Raw genomic sequence first — 20,362 nt, 5'->3', positions numbered from 1 at the left:
TTCAGCATTTAAACACATACATACATCTCACACAATCTTTTAATGTTCCTGTTCTTCCCAACCATTTCACTACATTGACTTACTGTGCACACTCCATAGTGTACCTATTTACTTACTGCTAGTTTAGTCTGTTGGAACACTCAAATGTCAAATATCCACTTAACATATTGTGACACTTCCTGATACACTTAACCACAAGAACCATTTGAGAGGAGACCGCTTAGATGGTTTCTTTTTAGATATTAGCCAATCAAACTGATGGGTAACTACTATATTATGGACCCTCCACTGTCATCAACTGGGCAATATCAACTGGGCATGTTCATTACTGTCTACTTTTTAAAGGAAGGAGACGTCCTACTTTCAACAGGTGACTACTATCTTCCTGAACTTGTGGTTCTTGTGGGTGCACCTGCATCAGGGAGTGAGTCTGTATCTGCTGTGTTTGTCCATATTTAATGTGTCAGTATATAAGGGATTGACAAATCTCCCACCCCCTGTGTCTTTCTGTATCCCTCCACCTCATCCCCACTTTCCCTTCAACCCCAATCCTACTCCATCCAACTCTGGGGCCCAGGCATCATACTCTGAATAGTACATAGATAGAGGAATAGACCCTGTGGGACTTAGTCCCCCTGAGATGTTTTGTCCCCTCAGACTTGCTAGTATCTAGTGCAGAGTACTCTAGAGTTCTATTGTATTCCCAATTCTAGAATCTAGAGTTCTATTGTATTCCCAATTCTAGAATCTAGAGTTCTCTTCACCCTCTGTCAAGTGGAGAGTCGTGGTTAGAGAGACAGCAACTCAGTCAAAGGGCCAGCAATAGAAATACAATTACTAGAATGGACATCCCTATTCAAGTCAAGTCATTCTATTTCTATGGGACCACCCACCCAGCCAACAACACACCTCAGTCTGAGAGCAGAGATAAACCCCAAGGCTTTTCTCAGACCGTCAACAGTACATCTGAGCCTCCACGTGGTAGTCTAGTCCCAGTCCAGCCTCTACACCTGGTCAGTCTGACAATGGAACACCTTTCCTATTGTCACCTCTCTGTCATTCATTCCTTCTGCAGGGGCCCCATAATGCCAACAACACAATCACTTCTCCTTTCTACCAGACTCCTCCACTTCTCCATCCCTCCCTCCCTCACTCCATAATGCCAACAACACCATCAGCTCCCCTTCCTACCAGACTCCTCCACCTCTGCTTTCATCCATCCCTCCCTCACTCCATAACCCCAACAACACCATCACCTCTCCTTCCTACCAGACTCCTCCACCTCTACATCCATCCCTCCCTCCATAACCCCAACAACACCATCACCTCTCCTTTCTACCAGACTCCTCCACCACTCCCTCCATCCCTCCATAATGCCAACAACACCATCACCTCTCCTTCCTACCAGACTCCTCCACCTCTGCATCCATCCATCCAGCCCTCCCTCCATGACCCCAACAACACCATCACCTCTCCTTCCTACCAGACTCCTCCACCTCTGCATCCATCCCTCCCTCCATAACCCCAAAAACACCATCACCTCTCCTTTCTACCAGACTCCTCCACCACTCCCTCCATCCCTCCTCCATCCCTCCATAATGCCAACAACACCATCACCTCACCTTCCTTCCAGACTCCTCCACCTCTGCTCTGCATCCATCCCTCCCTCCCTCACTCCTTAATGCCAACAACACCATCACCTCACCTTCCTTCCAGACTCCTCCCTCCATAATTCCAACAACACCATCACCTCTCCTTCCTACCAGACTCCTCCCTCCCTTCATAATACCAACAACACCATCACCTCTCCTTCCTACCAGACTCCTCCCTCCATAATTGCAACAACACCATCACCTCTCCTTTCTACCAGACTCCTCCACCACTCCCTCCATCCCTCCTCCATCCCTCCATAATGCCAACAACACCATCACCTCTCCTTTCTACCAGACTCCTCCACCACTCCCTCCATCCCTCCTCCATCTGTCCATAATACCAACAACACCATCACCTCTCCTTCCTACCAGACTCCTCCCTCCATAATTGCAACAACACCATCACCTCTCCTTCCTACCAGACTCCTGCCTCCCTCCATAATGCCAACCACACCATCACCTCTCCTTCCTACCAGACTCCCTCCCTTCATAATACCAACAACACCATCACCTATCCTTCCTACCAGACTCCTCCCTCCCTTCATAATACCAACAACACCATCACCTCTCCTTCCTACCAGACTCCTCCCTCCATAATTCCAACAACACCATCACCTCTCCTTCTTACCAGACTCCTCCCTCTCTCCATAATGCCAACAACACCATCACCTCTCCTTCCTACCAGACTCCTCCACCTCTGCATCCATCCCTCCCTCCATAACCCCAAAAACACCATCACCTCTCCTTTCTACCAGACTCCTCCACCACTCCCTCCATCCATCCTCCATCCCTCCATAATGTCAACAACACCATCACCTCACCTTCCTTCTAGACTCCTCCACCACTCCCTCCATCCCTCCATAATTCCAACAACACCATCACCTCTCCTTCCTACCAGACTCCTCCCTCCCTTCATAATACCAACAACACCATCACCTCTCCTTCCTACCAGACTCCTCCCTCCATAATTCCAACAACACCATCACCTCTCCTTCCTACCAGACTCCTCCCTCCCTTCATAATACCAACAACACCATCACCTCTCCTTCCTACCAGACTCCTCCCTCCCTCCATAATTCCAACAACACCATCACCTCTCCTTCCTACCAGACTCCTCCCTCCCTTCATAATACCAACAACACCATCACCTCTCCTTCCTACCAGACTCCTCCCTCCATAATTCCAACAACACCATCACCTCTCCTTCCTACCAGACTCCTCCCTCCCTTCATAATACCAACAACACCATCACCTCTCCTTCCTACCAGACTCCTCCCTCCCTCCATAATGCCAACAACACCATCACCTCTCCTTCCTACCAGACTCCTCCCTCCCTTCATAATACCAACAACACCATCACCTCTCCTTCCTACCAGACTCCTCCCTCCCTTCATAATACAAACAACACCATCACCTCTCCTTCCTACCAGACTCCTCCCTCCCCCCATAATGCCAACAACACCATCACCTCTCCTGCCTACCAGACTCCTCCCTCCCTTCATAATACCAACAACACCATCACCTCTCCTTCCTACCAGACTTCCTCCCTCCATAATGCCAACAACACCATCACCTCTCCTTCCTACCAGACTTCCTCCCTCCATAATGCCAACAACACCATCACCTCTCCTTCCTACCAGACTCCTCCCTCCCTCCATAATACCAACAACACCATCACCTCTCCTTCCTACCAGACTCCCTCCCTCCATAATGCCAACAACACCATCACCTCTCCTTCCTACCAGACTCCCTCCCTCCATAATGCCAACAACACCATCACCTATCCTTCCTACCAGACTCCCTCCCTCCCTCCATAATGCCAACAACACCATCACCTCTCCTTCCTACCAGACTTCCTCCCTCCATAATGCCAACAACACCATCACCTCTCCTTCCTACCAGACTTCCTCCCTCCATAATTCCAACAACACCATCACCTCTCCTTCCTACCAGACTCCTCCCTCCCTCCATAATGCCAACAACACCATCACCTCTCCTTCCTACCAGACTTCCTCCCTCCATAATGCCAACAACACCATCACCTCTCCTTCCTACCACACTCCTCCCTCCATAATACCAACAACACCATCACCTCTCCTTCCTACCAGACTCCCTCCCTCCATAATGCCAACAACACCATCACCTCTCCTTCCTACCAGACTTCCTCCCTCCATAATGCCAACAACACCATCACCTCTCCTTCCTACCAGACTCCTCCCTCCCTCCATAATGCCAACAACACCATCACCTCTCCTTCCTACCAGACTTCCACCCTCCATAATTCCAACAACACCATCACCTCTCCTTCCTACCAGACTCCTCCCTCCCTCCATAATGCCAACAACACCATCACCTCTCCTTCCTACCAGACTTCCTCCCTCCATAATGCCAACAACACCATCACCTCTCCTTCCTACCAGACTCCCTCCCTCCATAATGCCAACAACACCATCACCTCTCCTTTCTGCCAGACTCCTCAGCCTCCACTCCTCCACCTCTCCCTCACTCCCTCCTCACCCCTCCTTCTCACCCTTTCCTTCTTTCTCCCTCCCTCCCTCCCTCCCTCCCTCCCTCCCTCCCTCCCTCCCTCCCTCCCTCCCTCCCTCCCTCCCTCCCTCCCTCCATAATGCCAACAACACCATCACCTCTCCCTCCCTCCATAATGCCAACAACACCGTCACCTCTCCTTTCTGCCAGACTCATCAGCCTCCACTCCTCACCCCTCCCTCTCTCCCTCCTCCCCCTCCTCCTTTCTCTCTGTGTCTCTCCCTCCATTCCTCCCTCCATTCCTCCACCTCTCCCACCACCCCTCCCTCACTCCCCCTCCCTCACTCCCTCCTCCCCCCTCTACTTTCCTTCCGCTTGCTCCTGTCATGGTCAATTACTTTTTGGTTTTCTCTTGGGTTCTTTATTTCCTGGTTTACATTTTTTTCTGTACAAAGTGTTTAAAATATTATTATTTGTATTATATGATGTTAGTATGGTAATGTTCTTTATTAAGGAAGAAGATAAATTTATTTTTGTTACTGGTCTGTTTCATAATTCTTTTTTAAATTGGTATTGTAAGATATCTATGCAAGAGCTGTTCAGTGGAGCATTTTTATTTAAGAATGTCCTATGTGTAATAAATGGTAGACTCTGTCTCTGTCTGGCGTCTTGTGTTTCTGCTGCAGCCGCTTACAACCGACAGCAATGAACAATGGACAAGACACATACTGTAGTGTAGAAACACCTCGCTGCTCCTTTCCATACGGTATAACACCTAACCTTTGTTCAAGCTGTTCTCTGAGAGAGGAGTCTCATTATAAAGCCCTCTGACTCCGTGAGTAACACAGCCTAACAATGAGTCCTTGCACCGGCGCTCAAACCAATTCCATTATTCTGACTGGTATAATTGCGGACTGAGAAATAAGGCTCAGCGCTTAGAGGGAGCGAACGTGCGCAGGCGCAACGAGGCGAACGCCATAACCATTGAACTGTACCATTTCCCCCACTTTGTGGGAATCCCAGGGTTTACTATTACGAGTGAGAGATTCTCAGGAATATCTATGTCCCACCACCATGTGAAGAGTCTCAGGGGTTCAGTGTGCGAGTAGCATATTCCTTAATTAGGGCAGTTACTAACTCGTCAATGACTGAGCCTGAGCCGCCATTTACAGAGCCAGCCCATCCCGCGCTCATGATTTACAGATTAAAAGGGGTAATGGAATAACTAATGGCTAATTAGGGATCAATTATGTAGAAGAAAAGGGACCTTATGCAGTGTACACATTCTATAAATGTCCTTTGGTGAGAGAGGAGATTTTGCTGTCAGGTTTCTAAGTCATTGCTAATGTCCCTAATTGAAATGGACACTGTCATCAAGCCAGCGGTTTCAACAGTAGCTCTTGCATCCCAAATGAGTCTATGGGCCCTAGTAAAAATTAGTGCACTATATAGGGAATAGGGGGTCATTTGGGTCGCACCCTAGGCCCCATCTTCACATCTCCCACATTCTAGCTATGTCGCCGTCTTCCTGTTTAGTGCCGTGACCACATGGTCTGTCGGATGATGCTTGTGCTTACGGCCTACTTGACATTATTTTACAGCCAGTCATTAAAAATATCTCATTTTCCGATGCTTTTTCCCTTCGCCTATGGAGGGAAAATATTAGCATATGAAGACATCCTGCAAATATTGAACTTTAAATCTACATTTAGGAGAGCGAGAGCTGCTTGGCATGGTGCTTAGTCTAAACCAAAACAATGAATCGTTAACACTTATCGGGTGTGACATTTCCAAGCACACTAATCCAAGCTTGTCTAGCTCCAGGGAGAGAAAAGCGAAGGGAATAAGCAGGACCTAATCTTATTTAGCGCTGCTAAACACAGCTGCTGTGTTGTGACTGTAATACTGAAACCACATAGCTACTGACTCATCATCTCTCCCACCAGGAATAAACAGAAATGTGATGAAGTAACTGCCTGGAGAGTTCCAGATATCCCTCTGGAGATCCATGCCAGCTACTCTCTCCCGTAACCCCTGACCCACAATACCTCCTTGTCCAGTTACAGGCCCGTAGTGTCCACTAGGCAGGCCTGTAAACTGGCCTGTCTGGCTATATTGTACACAACAATAGACTGGTTGGCAGTAGGATGAGGACCACTGCTAAATTTGTTACTGAAATGTGTTTGCCGTGCACTTTTTTACAGTGCAATAATTAATACAATTACTGTGTTGATTAAAGTGAAATTACAACACAGATGTGGTTATTGTTTTAATATGCCTAAACCCTGCAGCGAATGGCTGATTAAAAAAGCAGGTAATTTAATTAAGCAAGATGGTAGAAGGAGATAATTCATAACTCTCAGGCCTTTCTTACACTGACTTGGTGTGTGTGTGTGTGTGTGTGTGTGTGTGTGTGTGTGTGTGTGTGTGTGTGTGTGTGTGTGTGTGTGTGTGTGTGTGTGTGTGTGTGTGTGTGTGTGTGTGTGTGTGTGTGTGTGTGTGTGTGTGTGTGTGTGTGTGTGTGTGTGTGTGTGTGTGTGTGTGTGTGTGTGTGTGTGTGTGTGTGTGTGTGTATACAGCTTCCAGAGTTATCTGCATCAGCTGCTGGAGGTGTTAACATTTCCAGGCCCTCCTCCCACAGGACTACATCCACAAAATCATGGAAATAAAACAAAAAACAGGGAAGCTGGGAGTCTGAGAATTCTCCATGAGATACCACAGAATATATGAGGTCAGCACAAATTCCATCTCATCTCTGGGAAAGGGGGAATAGAGGTGGTAACGGGAATAAAGGTAAAGGGGGAATAGAGGTAGTAAAGGGGGAATAGAGGTAGTAAAGGTTGAATAGAGATATTAAAGGGAATAGAGGTATTAAATGGAATAGAGGTAGTAAAGAGAATAGAGATAGTAAAGGGAATAGAGGTAGTAAAAGGAATAGAGATAGTAAAGGGAATAGATGTATTAAAGGGAATAGAGGTAGTAAAGGATGAATAGAGGTATTAAAGGGAATAGAGATAGTAAAGGGAATAGAGGTATTAAAGGGAATAGAGGTAGTAAAGGATGAATAGAGGTATTAAAGGGAATAGAGATAGTAAAGGGAATAGAGGTATTAAAGGGAATAGAAGTAGTAAAAGGAATAGAGATAGTAAAGGGAATAGACGTATTAAAGGGAATAGAGATAGTAAAGGGAATAGACGTATTAAAGGGAATAGAGATAGTAAAGGGAATAGACGTATTAAAGGGAATAGAGATAGTAAAGGGAATAGAGGTATTAAATTGAATAGACGTATTAAAGGGAATAGAGATAGTAAAGGGAATAGACGTATTAAAGGGAATAGAGATAGTAAAGGGAATAGATGTATTAAAGGGAATAGAGATAGTAAAGGGAATATAGGTATTAAAGGGAATAGACGTATTAAAGGGAATAGAGATAGTAAAGGGAATAGACGTATTAAAGGGAATAGAGATAGTAAAGGGAATAGACGTATTAAAGGGAATAGAGGTATTAAAGGGAATAGAGATAGTAAAGGGAATAGACATATTAAAGGGAATAAAGATAGTAAAGGGAATAGATGTATTAAAGGGAATAGAGATAGTAAAGGGAATATAGGTATTAAAGGGAATAGACGTATTAAAGGGAATAGAGATAGTAAAGGGAATAGACGTATTAAAGGGAATAGAGGTAGTAAAGGGAATAGAGCTAGTAAAGGGAATAGACGTATTAAAGGGAATGGAGATAGTAAAGGGAATAGACGTATTAAAGGGAATAGAGGTATTAAAGGGAATAGAGATAGTAAAGGGAATAGACATATTAAAGGGAATAAAGATAGTAAAGGGAATAGACGTATTAAAGGGAATAGAGATAGTAAAGGGAATAGACGTATTAAAGGGAATAGAGATAGTAAAGGGAATAGAGGTATTAAAGGGAATAGAGGTAGTAAAGGGGATAGAGGTATTAAAGGGAATAGACATATTAAAGGGAATAGAGATAGTAAAGGGAATAGACGTATTAAAGGGAATAGAGATAGTAAAGGGAATAGATGTATTAAAGGGAATAGAGATAGTAAAGGGAATAGATGTATTAAAGGGAATAGAGATAGTAAAGGGAATAGACGTATTAAAGGGAATAGAGATAGTAAAGGGAATAGACGTATTCAAGGGAATAGAGATAGTAAAGGGAATAGACGTATTAAAGGGAATAGAGATAGTAAAGGGAATAGACGTATTAAAGGGAATAGAGGCTGACAACAAGAAATTATTGTAAATGTTTCATTTGAATTACTGTTTGCTCCAACAACACTCCACATCCCATTACCTTCTACTGAGGAGGATGCCTGCTGTTCTCGACTCCCATTCTCCATGCCAATCAATAGTTGGGTATGAATAAAAGGGAAACTACATCCTAAACTTCACTTCCCCTGTTCTCTCATTTTACAGTTCAGTCATGTAATAGAAACTCTTGTCCAGAGCGACTTACAGGAGCAACTAGGGTGAAGTGCCTTAAGTTGCTCAACAGATTGTTCACCAAGTCGGTTCAGGGATTCGAACCAGCAATGTTTCAGTTACCGTCCCAACACTCTTAACCGCTAAGCTACCTGCCACCCCAATCAAATCAAATCAAGCTTTACTTCAGACATGTCATGCAACACAATGTGCTTTACTGGGGGGGGGGTTTAAAAAACAGAAATATTTACAGCACAACAAACATACGAGGATAAAAATAACAATAACAACTGAACAAATAAAAAGCCCCTACGGAAAAGCAAAGCTAAAAATATGTGTTTTAAGATCTCTTTTAAATATGTCCACAGTTTAAAGGCTGTCTCTCCATGCGTCTTGGTCCTAGACTTTGGGATAGTTAAAAGGCTGTCTCTCCATGCGTCTTGGTCCTAGACTTTGGGATAGTTAAAAGGCTGTCTCTCCATGCGTCTTGGTCCTAGACTTTGGGATAGTTTAAAGGCTGTCTCTCCATGCGTCTTGGTCCTAGACTTTGGGATAGTTTAAAGGCTGTCTCTCCATGCCTCTTGGTCCTAGACTTTGGGATAGTTAAAAGGCTGTCTCTCCATGCGTCTTGGTCCTAGACTTTGGGATAGTTTAAAGGCTGTCTCTCCATGCGTCTTGATCCAAGACTTTGGGATAGTTAAAAGGCTGCCTCTCCATGCGTCTTGGTCCTAGACTTTGGGATAGTTAAAAGGCTGTCTCTCCATGCCTCTTGGTCCTAGACTTTGGGATAGTTAAAAGGCTGTCTCTCCATGCCTCTTGGTCCTAGGCTTTGGGATAGTTAAAAGGCTGTCTCTCCATGCGTCTTGGTCCTAGACTTTGGGATAGTTAAAAGGCTGTCTCTCCATGCCTCTTGGTCCTAGACTTTGGGATAGTTAAAAGGCTGTCTCTCCATGCCTCTTGGTCCTAGACTTTGGGATAGTTAAAAGGCTGTCTCTCCATTCCTCTTGGTCCTAGACTTTGGGATAGTTAAAAGGCTGTCTCTCCATGCGTCTTGGTCCTAGACTTTGGGATAGTTAAAAGGTGTCTCTCCATGCGTCTTGGTCCTAGACTTTGGGATAGTTAAAAGGCTGTCTCTCCATGCGTCTTGGTCCTAGACTTTGGGATAGTTAAAAGGCTGTCTCTCCATGCGTCTTGGTCCTAGACTTTGGGATAGTTAAAAGGTGTCTCTCCATGCGTCTTGGTCCTAGACTTTGGGATAGTTAAAAGGCTGTCTCTCCATGCGTCTTGGTCCTAGACTTTGGGATAGTTAAAAGGCTGTCTCTCCATGCCTCTTGGTCCTAGACTTTGGGATAGTTAAAAGGTTGTCTCTCCATTCCTCTTGGTCCTAGACTTTGGGATAGTTAAAAGGCTGTCTCTCCATGCGTCTTGGTCCTAGACTTTGGGATAGTTAAAAGGTGTCTCTCCATTCCTCTTGGTCCAAGACTTTGGGATAGTTAAAAGGCTGTCTCTCCATTCCTCTTGGTCCAAGACTTTGGGATAGTTAAAAGGCTGTCTCTCCATGCCTCTTGGTCCTAGACTTTGGGATAGTTAAAAGGATGTCTCTCCATGCCTCTTGGTCCTAGACTTTGGGATAGTTAAAAGGCTGTCTCTCCATTCCTCTTGGTCCAAGACTTTGGGATAGTTAAAAGGCTGTCTCTCCATGCGTCTTGGTCCTAGACTTTGGGATAGTTAAAAGGCTGTCTCTCCATTCCTCTTGGTCCAAGACTTTGGGATAGTTAAAAGGCTGTCTCTCCATGCGTCTTGGTCCTAGACTTTGGGATAGTTTAAAGGCTGTCTCTCCATGCGTCTTGATCCAAGACTTTGGGATAGTTAAAAGGCTGTCTCTCCATGCCTCTTGGTCCTAGACTTTGGGATAGTTAAAAGGCTGTCTCTCCATGCCTCTTGGTCCTAGACTTTGGGATAGTTAAAAGGCTGTCTCTCCATTCCTCTTGGTCCTAGACTTTGGGATAGTTAAAAGGCTGTCTCTCCATGCGTCTTGGTCCTAGACTTTGGGATAGTTAAAAGGTGTCTCTCCATGCGTCTTGGTCCTAGACTTTGGGATAGTTAAAAGGCTGTCTCTCCATGCGTCTTGGTCCTAGACTTTGGGATAGTTAAAAGGCTGTCTCTCCATGCGTCTTGGTCCTAGACTTTGGGATAGTTAAAAGGTGTCTCTCCATGCGTCTTGGTCCTAGACTTTGGGATAGTTAAAAGGCTGTCTCTCCATGCGTCTTGGTCCTAGACTTTGGGATAGTTAAAAGGCTGTCTCTCCATGCCTCTTGGTCCTAGACTTTGGGATAGTTAAAAGGCTGTCTCTCCATTCCTCTTGGTCCTAGACTTTGGGATAGTTAAAAGGCTGTCTCTCCATGCGTCTTGGTCCTAGACTTTGGGATAGTTAAAAGGTGTCTCTCCATTCCTCTTGGTCCAAGACTTTGGGATAGTTAAAAGGCTGTCTCTCCATTCCTCTTGGTCCAAGACTTTGGGATAGTTAAAAGGCTGTCTCTCCATTCCTCTTGGTCCTAGACTTTGGGATAGTTAAAAGGCTGTCTCTCCATTCCTCTTGGTCCAAGACTTTGGGATAGTTAAAAGGCTGTCTCTCCATTCCTCTTGGTCCAAGACTTTGGGATAGTTAAAGGCCAGTACCAGAAGACCTGAGGGACCTACTGGGTACAAAACTATAAAGCATGTCTGAAATGTATTGGAGTGCACAATTGTGGATTGAGATTTTAAAAAACAATAGAAGAATCTTAAAACGTATTCTAAAGCTCACAGCCAGCCAGTGCAGAAACCTTTAAACCAGTGTAATGTGTGCTCTCCGTCTGGTCTTGGTCAGTACACACGCTGCAGCATTCTGTATGTTTTACAGTACAGAAACCTTTAAACCAGTGTAATGTGTGCTCTCCGTCTGGTCTGGTCTTGGTCAGTACCCACGCTGCAGCATTCTGTATGTTTTGAAGTTAACCAGTGGCTTTCTTGGGTAGACCAGACTGGAGAGCATGACAGTAGTCAAGCCTGCTTGTAATAAAAGCATGGATGAGTCTCTCTGTATCAGCCTGAGAGAGAAACGGCCTCACCTTGGCAATGTTTCTCAGGTGGTAAAAAGCTATTTTAATCACATTCCTATTATGTGATTTGAAATTTAGCTCAGAATTTAAAATAACACCTCGTTTTTTTACCTGGTGTTTTATCTTTTTTTGCTCGGGAATTAAAATGCCAGATTCTCGCTCTGTGCTTTGGCTCCAACAATAAGTACCTCGGTCTTGTCTTGATTTAGCTGGAGCAAATTGTGAGCCATCCAAGTATTTAAATCACTAATTCAGTGTAATAGTTTATCCGTGGAGCTAAAATTGTCTGGTGACACAGAAATGTAAATACATGTCTGCGTAGCAGTGAAAATCAATGCTGGGCTTTCTGACAACGCTACCAAGGAGTAACATATACAAACTGAACAGTACCAGACCCGAAATCAAAACTCGTGGAACTCCACATGTGATGTGTATTTTCTCTGAGTTATGTTCACCAAGGCTGACAAAAAAATGATTGACCGGTTCAATATGTTCTAAACTAATTTCGAACTGGACCGTAGAGGCCAACTCACCTCTCCAGTCTGTCCATAAGGACATCAAATCAAATCAAATTTAAAATTGTATTTATCACATGCGACACTTAAATCTAAGAGTACAAGGACAGAGAACTGTTTGTTGTGTTGGCTCTAAGATAATGTACCACTTTAACTAAGTCTGTCTATGTGATGTGGTGGACACTAAAACCAGATCGGAATTTTTCAAAAATACAGTTGGCATACCATTTGTTTTAGCTGTACTGTACTGTTGTGGGATGTGCTCCTGCACCGGTCCCTTTCACATTCTAGAGGTGACAGGACAGCAAATCAAACAAAGCGCGCATAAGTTCCAACAGAAAGTCCAGGAACATTATAGTAGATAAGGGCGCACATTTCTCACTCAAAATATTGATGTTTCAGAATGACAGTAAACAATCTCTGATTCAAGCCATGGATTCCTCACACTCAGTTGCACACAAGCAAGCATACACACACACACACACACACACACACACACACACACACACACACACACACACACACACACACACACACACACACACACACACACACACACACACACACACACACACACACACAGCCCCCCATTCCTTTCACTGTGACGTCCCAAGGTCCTGCTAAGAATGTCAGGATGTAAGGTCCTGATCCCACTAGTGCCAGGAGAACACTGCCTCGTAAATATTTAACCATCGGGTCGTTTACACAGCTATGCATGCACATCCACATGCACATCCACATCCTCATCCACATCCTCATCCACATCCACATCCTCATCCTCATCCACATCCACATCTACATCCACATCTACATCCACATCCACATGCTTATCCTCATCCACATCCACATCCTCTTCCTCATCCACATCCACAACCACATCCACAACCATAACCACAGGCACATCCTCATCCACATCCTCATCCACATCCTCATCCACATTCACAACCACATCCTCATCCTCATCCACAACCTCATCCACAAACTCATCCACATCCCCATCCACATCCACAACCACATACTCATCCAAATCCGCATCCTTATCCACATCCTTATCCACAACCACATCCTTATCCACAACCACATCCACATCCTCATCCACATCCTCATCCACAACCACATCCTCGTCCACAACCACAACCACATCCACAGGCACATCCTCATCCACATCCACATCCACAACCACATCCTCATCCACAACCACATCCTCATCCACAACCACAACCACATCCACATCCTCACATCCTCATCCACATCCATCATCCACAACCACATCCTCATCCTCATCCACATCCTCATCCACAACCACAACCACATCCTCATCCTCATCCACATCCACAACCACATCCTCATCCTCATCCACATCCTCATCCACAACCACAACCACATCCTCATCCACATCACATCCACATCCACATCCACATCCACATCCTCATCCACAACCACATCCTCATCCACAACCACAACCAAAACCACAGGCACATCCTCATCCACATCCTCAACCACATCCTCATCCTCATCCACAACCACATCCTCATCCACATCATCATCCACAACCACATCCTCATCCAGAACCGCAACCACATCCTCATCCAAAACCACAGGCACATCCACATCCTCATCCACAACCACATCCTCATCTTCATCCACAACCATATCCACATCCCCATCCACATCCTCATCCACATCCTCATCCACAACCACAACCACAACCACATCCTCATCCACATCCTCATCCTCATCCACAACCACATCCTCATCCACATCCACATCCTCATCCACATCCACAACCACATCCTCATCCTCATCCACATCCTCATCCACATCCACATCCTCATCCACATCCACATCCTCATCCACAACCACATCCTCATCCACATCCTCATCCACATCCACATCCTAATCCACATCCACATCCTAATCCACAACCACATCCTCATCCACATCCGGGGCGGCAGGGTAGCCTAGTGGTTAGAGCGTTGGACTAGTAACCGAAAGGCTGCAAGTTCAAATCCCCAAGCTGACAAGGTACAAATCTGTCGTTCTGCCCCTGAACAGGCAGTTAACCCACTGTTCCTAGGCCGTCATTGAAAACAAGAATTTGTTCTTAACTGACTTGCCTAGTTAAATAAAGGTAAAATAAAAAATCCTCATCAACATCTTCATCCACAACAACAACCACAGGCACACTCTCATACATGCATAGAACAGCTCACGCAAACCTATAAACACATACCGTATGTACAATCATGCTACATACAAAATGTTGAACACACAAACCCAATGAAGAAAACACACACACGCAGCTATTTACAAAGGGATGCTTACAATCCACAGTGGCTGTATCGCCGGGTAAGGCTGTGATTCCTTTCCTCTGCTTATATACTGCTCTGTAGCAGCTCATTCTGTTATGGTATATTATAAAGCACGGTTTGTGTAAAATTAGTGCTGGAAATTATGAACATTGTAGTGTAAAATTAGTGCTGGAAATTATGGACATTGTAGTGTAAAGTTAGGGCTGGAAATTATGAACATTGTAGTGTAAAATTAGTGCTGGAAATGATGGACATTGTAGTGTAAAATTAGTGCTGGAAATGATGGACATTGTAGTGTAAAGTTAGGGCTGGAAATTATGGACATTGTAGTGTAAAGTTAGGGCTGGAAATGATGGACATTATAGTGTAAAGTTAGTGCTGGAAATTATGAACATTGTAGTGTAAAATTAGTGCTGGAAATTATGAACATTGTAGTGTAAAATTAGTGCTGGAAATGATGGACATTGTAGTGTAAAGTTAGGGCTGGAAATGATGGACATTGTAGTGTAAAGTTAGGGCTGGAAATGATGGACATTATAGTGTAAAGTTAGGGCTGGAAATGATGGACATTGTAGTGTAAAGTTAGGGCTGGAAATGATGGACATTGTAGTGTAAAGTTAGGGCTGGAAATGATGGACATTGTAGTGTAAAGTTAGTGCTGGAAATTATGAACATTGTAGTGTAAAATTAGTGCTGGAAATTATGGACATTGTAGTGTAAAATTAGTGCTGGAAATGATGGACATTGTAGTGTAAAGTTAGTGCTGGAAATTATGAACATTGTAGTGTAAAATTAGTGCTGGAAATGATGGACATTGTAGTGTAAAATTAGTGCTGGAAATGATGGACATTGTAGTGTAAAGTTAGGGCTGGAAATTATGGACATTGTAGTGTAAAGTTAGGGCTGGAAATGATGGACATTATAGTGTAAAGTTAGGGCTGGAAATGATGGACATTGTAGTGTAAAGTTAGGGCTGGAAATGATGGACATTGTAGTGTAAAGTTAGGGCTGGAAATGATGGACATTGTAGTGTAAAGTTAGTGCTGGAAATGATGGACATTGTAGTGTAAAGTTAGTGCTGGAAATGATGGACATTGTAGTGTAAAGTTAGTACTGGAAATGATGGACATTGTAGTGTAAAGTTAGTGCTGGAAATGATGGACATTGTAGTGTAAAGTTAGTGCTGGAAATGATGGACATTGTAGTGTAAAGTTAGTGCTGGAAATGATGGACATTGTAGTGTAAAGTTAGTGCTGGAAATGATGGACATTGTAGTGTAAAGTTAGTGCTGGAAATGATGGACATTGTAGTGTAAAGTTAGTGCTGGAAATGATGGACATTGTAGTGTAAAGTTAGTGCTGGAAATGATGGACATTGTAGTGTAAAGTTAGTGCTGGAAATGATGGACATTGTAGTGTAAAGTTAGTGCTGGAAATGATGGACATTGTAGTGTAAAGTTAGTGCTGGAAATGATGGACATTGTAGTGTAAAGTTAGTGCTGGAAATGATGGACATTGTAGTGTAAAGTTAGGGCTGGAAAGAGTAGTGTAGAAACACACAACATGGTATGGCATCGTGGGGCTAGATAGTGTGGAAAGGGTATTACACTCTGTCTCTGGAGGATATAGAGGTCTGTTCGCTCTAAAGACTGGCCTGCTTAACCAGGGGTCAGAGGTCAGAACTCCAGAGGACCAAGGGTCAGTGAAAGGTCACGCTAAGCCGGAGAGCATAGGAGAAAAGTTCCCTGTGTAAATCCGATCTAACACAAAGAGATAAATGAGGCAATTACAGCACAGTGGTTATCTACATGGATGAACACAGTGCTCCCTGTACCTCATCTCCTACAGGTACTCAAAGGGTCAAAGGGTCAAATACACACACTCAGGCACACTCTGCCTGGCTATCTCTACCCATATCTGTGTTTCTACTCTCTCTACCTCATTTCTCTCTATTCCCCCTCTCTAACGATATCTCTCTCTCCCTCCCTCCCTACCACCCCCCCCCACCCCACCCCGCCCCACCCTCCTCCCCTCATTCCCTCTCCCTCCCTGCCTTCCAATTCAATTCAATTTAAGGGCTTTATTGGCATGGGAAACATGTGATAACATTGCCAAAGCAAGTGAAGTAGATGATAAACAAAAGTGAAATAAATAAAAATGTACATTAAACATTACACTCACAAAGGTTCCCAAAAAATACATATTTTTAAAATGTCATATTATGTGCAAATAGTTAAAGTACAAAAGGGAAAATAAATAAACATAAATATGGGTTGTATTTACATTGGTGTTTGTTCTTCACTGGTTGACCTTTTCTTATGGCAACAGGTCACACATATTGATTGCTGCTGTGATGGCACACTGTGGTATTTCACACAGTAGAGTTTATGAGTTTATCAAAATTGGGTTTGTTTTCAAATTCTTTGTGGGTCTGTGTAATCTGAAGGAAATATGTGTCTCTATATGGTCATACATTTGGCAGGAGGTTAGGAAATGCACACATCCTGCACCCTCTCCCACATATGCTTCCTGCCTTTTCCCTCGAGGAACCTTTTTACCACACCAGCTGAGCTAAATCTTTCCTTTCCTACCCTGCTGGAGTGGAAATGACCTGGATTTGGGCTGTGGAGGATCACTGGACACTGGCTGGAAAGAATGAACCGGCTTCCCATACCAAGCTAGGGATGGACTATAGCTCCACTCTGCCCCTGCCCTCTGCAGTGTAAGGTAGAAGACAGAGCACTAGCTGGAATGGTTGCAACATTTTGTCAATGCCACTGTCTTGGTTGTTGCCTAGTTACCAAGAATCCTTGTTCCGGCCAAACGCTATGCCACATCCACGGACGTTAGTTTCTTCTCCGCAATAAGTCTGGATCTGAGTACCTCCCGACCCTTCACCGAATCAAACACATTCAGGGGCTGTCTGATTGGTCCAGAAACCGATGGGTTGGACCAGACCCAGGACAGGTGGGTAAAGCAGATTTATGACATCGATCATTGGCTTTGATACTCTGATTGGTTAGAGACGATCCAATTGCTGATGACTTTGTTTTGTATAACACCCATCGTCGCCACAGACGACTGCAGTGATGGAAGTCTCAGATTAAAGTATGTTGTGAACGACAGAGCAGCGGAACAATTTAGTGTGAGTCGTCAGGCTAGTCTTCGTTATGTTCAAGCCCATACTCTTTTGTGGTTTAATGATACCCCATCAACAACAACAATAAGGAAATGTATTTTAATAAAAGTCCATGATAAGATATGACCAAAGGCTCCACAAAGTGAATATATCAATATTGAAAGTTAAATAATCTTCAGGGTGAAAGGCAGTTCAACCCTCTCCATTCTCTCTCCCAGTACACAGTACAAGCTACTCACAACCCACAAGTGTTGTTATCACGATCCTCTTAGCAAACAGAGAAGCCCTCAAGCACCTCATTCCAAAACAACATCTTCTTCGGATTAAAATCTAATCATGTACATCGCAACATTATCATCAACACAATCTATTATATTGCCACTTTGGGATATTGCTGACGAGCACTATAGCGCTATCAATGAGATTCAAATAGGCCAAAGTGGCGCTCACATGGTTCTCTCTTTGTGGTCCACATTCATGTGCTTTGGCTGCTGTTATCAGGCAGCTGGCTGTACTTTAGGCCTTCAATAATTCAGTGCAAACATACAGAGATGTGAGAGGGAACCGAGGGGCTTATCTTGTTTCTTTTCTCTTCCATCTCACTGAACATCAATTCAGACTCAATGTTTACCGGAATCAGCCTTCCTCTGTCCTACCCCCCCTCTCTGACCTCCCCCCTCTCTCTCTGTCCTCACCCCCTCTCTGTCCTCCCCCCTCTCTGTCCTCACCCCCTCTCTATCCTCACCCCCTCTCTGTCCTCCCCCTCTCTCTCTATCCTCCCCACTCTCTGTCCTCCCGCTCTCTCTCTGTCCTCACCCTCTCTCTGTCCTCCCCCTCTCTCTCTGTCCTCACCCCCTCTCTGTCCTCCCCCTCTCTCTCTGTCCTCCCCTTCTCTCTCTGTCCTCACCCTCTCTCTGTCCTCCCCCCTCTCTCTGTCCTCAACCCCTCTCTGTCCTCCCCCTCTCTCTCTATCCTCACCCCCTCTCTGTCCTCCCCCTCTCTCTCTGTCCTCCCCCATCCCTCTCTGTCCTCCCCCCTCTCTCTGTCCTCCCCTCTCTCTCTCTGTCCTCCCCCTCTCTGTCCTCCCCCCTCTCTGTCCTCACCCCCTCTCTGTCCTCACCCCCTCTCTGTCCTCCCCCTCTCTCTCTATCCTCACCCCCTCTCTGTCCTCACCCCCTCTCTGTCCTCCCCCTCTCTCTCTGTCCTCCCCTCTCTCTCTGTCCTCACCCCCTCTCTGCCCCCCTCTCTGTCCCCCCCTCTCTGTCCTCCCCCTCTCTCTCTGTCCTCCCCCTCTCTGTCCTCCCCCTCCATCCCTCCCTCCTGTGTTTCCTCCTGGATAACATCAGGTACCCTCTTCCTCTTCACCTACTTTTAATCTGCAATTCCATACAGAATCAAAAGTGTCTGCGTAAACATATTTGACCTGAATGTAGCCCTTTCCTGCTGTCAATGTACAAAGCCTCATAGGTGGAATGTTATTCATATTTTTCATAATTTCATAATTTATTTACACTACTGGTCAAGGGTTTTAGAACACCTACTCATTCTAGAGGTTTTCTTCTTTTTTTCTACATTGTAGAATACTAGTGAAGACATCAAAATGATGAAATAACACATTTGGAATTATGTAGTAACCAAAACAGTGTTGAACAAATCAAAATATATTTTAGATTTTAGATTCCTCAAATAGCCACTCCTTGCCTTGATGACAGCTTGCACACTCTTGGCATTCTCTCAACCAGCTTCACCTGGAATGCTTTTCATCAAATCAAATCACATTTATTTCTATAGCCCTTCTTACATCAGCTGATATATCAAAGTGCTGTACAGAAACCCAGCCTAAAACCCCAAACAGCAAGCAATGCAGGTGTAGAATCACTTTTCCAACAGTATTGAAGGAGTTCCCACATATGCTGAACACTTGTTGGGTGCTTTTCCTTCATTAAAAGGTCCAACTCATCCCAAACCATCTCAATTGGGTTGAGGTCGGGGGATTGTGGAGGCCAGGTCATCTGATGCAGCACTCCATCACTCTCCTTCTTGGTCAAATAGCCCTTACACAGCCTGGAGGTGTGTTGGGTCACTGTTCTGTTGAAAAACAAATTATAGTCCAACTTAGCCCAAACCAGATGGGATGGCGTATCGCTGCAGAATGCTGTGGTAGCCATGCTGGTTAAGTGTGCCTTGAATTCTAACATGGAAGCCAAACCGGCTGTGCGCATGTGCCATCGTGCATACATTTATTTTGTCCCCCCACACAAATGCGGGGATGACGCAGGTTAAAATATCAAAACAAATTCTGAACCATTGACATTAATTTGGGGACAGGTCAAAAAGCATTCAACATTTATGAAAATTTAGCTAGCTAGCTTGCACTTGCTAGCTAAATTATCCTATTTAGCTAGCTTGCTGTTGCTAGCTAATTTGTCCTGGGATATAAACATTGAATGATTATTTTACCTGAAATGCACAAGGTCCTCTACTCCGGTAATTAATCCACATATAAAACGGTCAACCGAATCATTTCTAGTCATCTCTCCTCCTTCCAGGCTTTTTCTTCTTTGAAGTTATTTGGTGATTGGCATCTAAACTTTCATAGTATCACCACCACGACCGACAACACAGTTCGTCTTTCACGTGGGTACCTGCTTCTGTAAACCAATGAGGAGATGGGAGAGGCAGGACTTGCAGTGCGATCTGTGTCACAAATAGAA

Source organism: Oncorhynchus gorbuscha, linkage group LG01 (assembly GCF_021184085.1).
Source record: "Oncorhynchus gorbuscha isolate QuinsamMale2020 ecotype Even-year linkage group LG01, OgorEven_v1.0, whole genome shotgun sequence".
Taxonomy (NCBI): Eukaryota; Metazoa; Chordata; class Actinopteri; order Salmoniformes; family Salmonidae; genus Oncorhynchus; species Oncorhynchus gorbuscha.
This window is presented reverse-complemented; position numbering follows the sequence as displayed.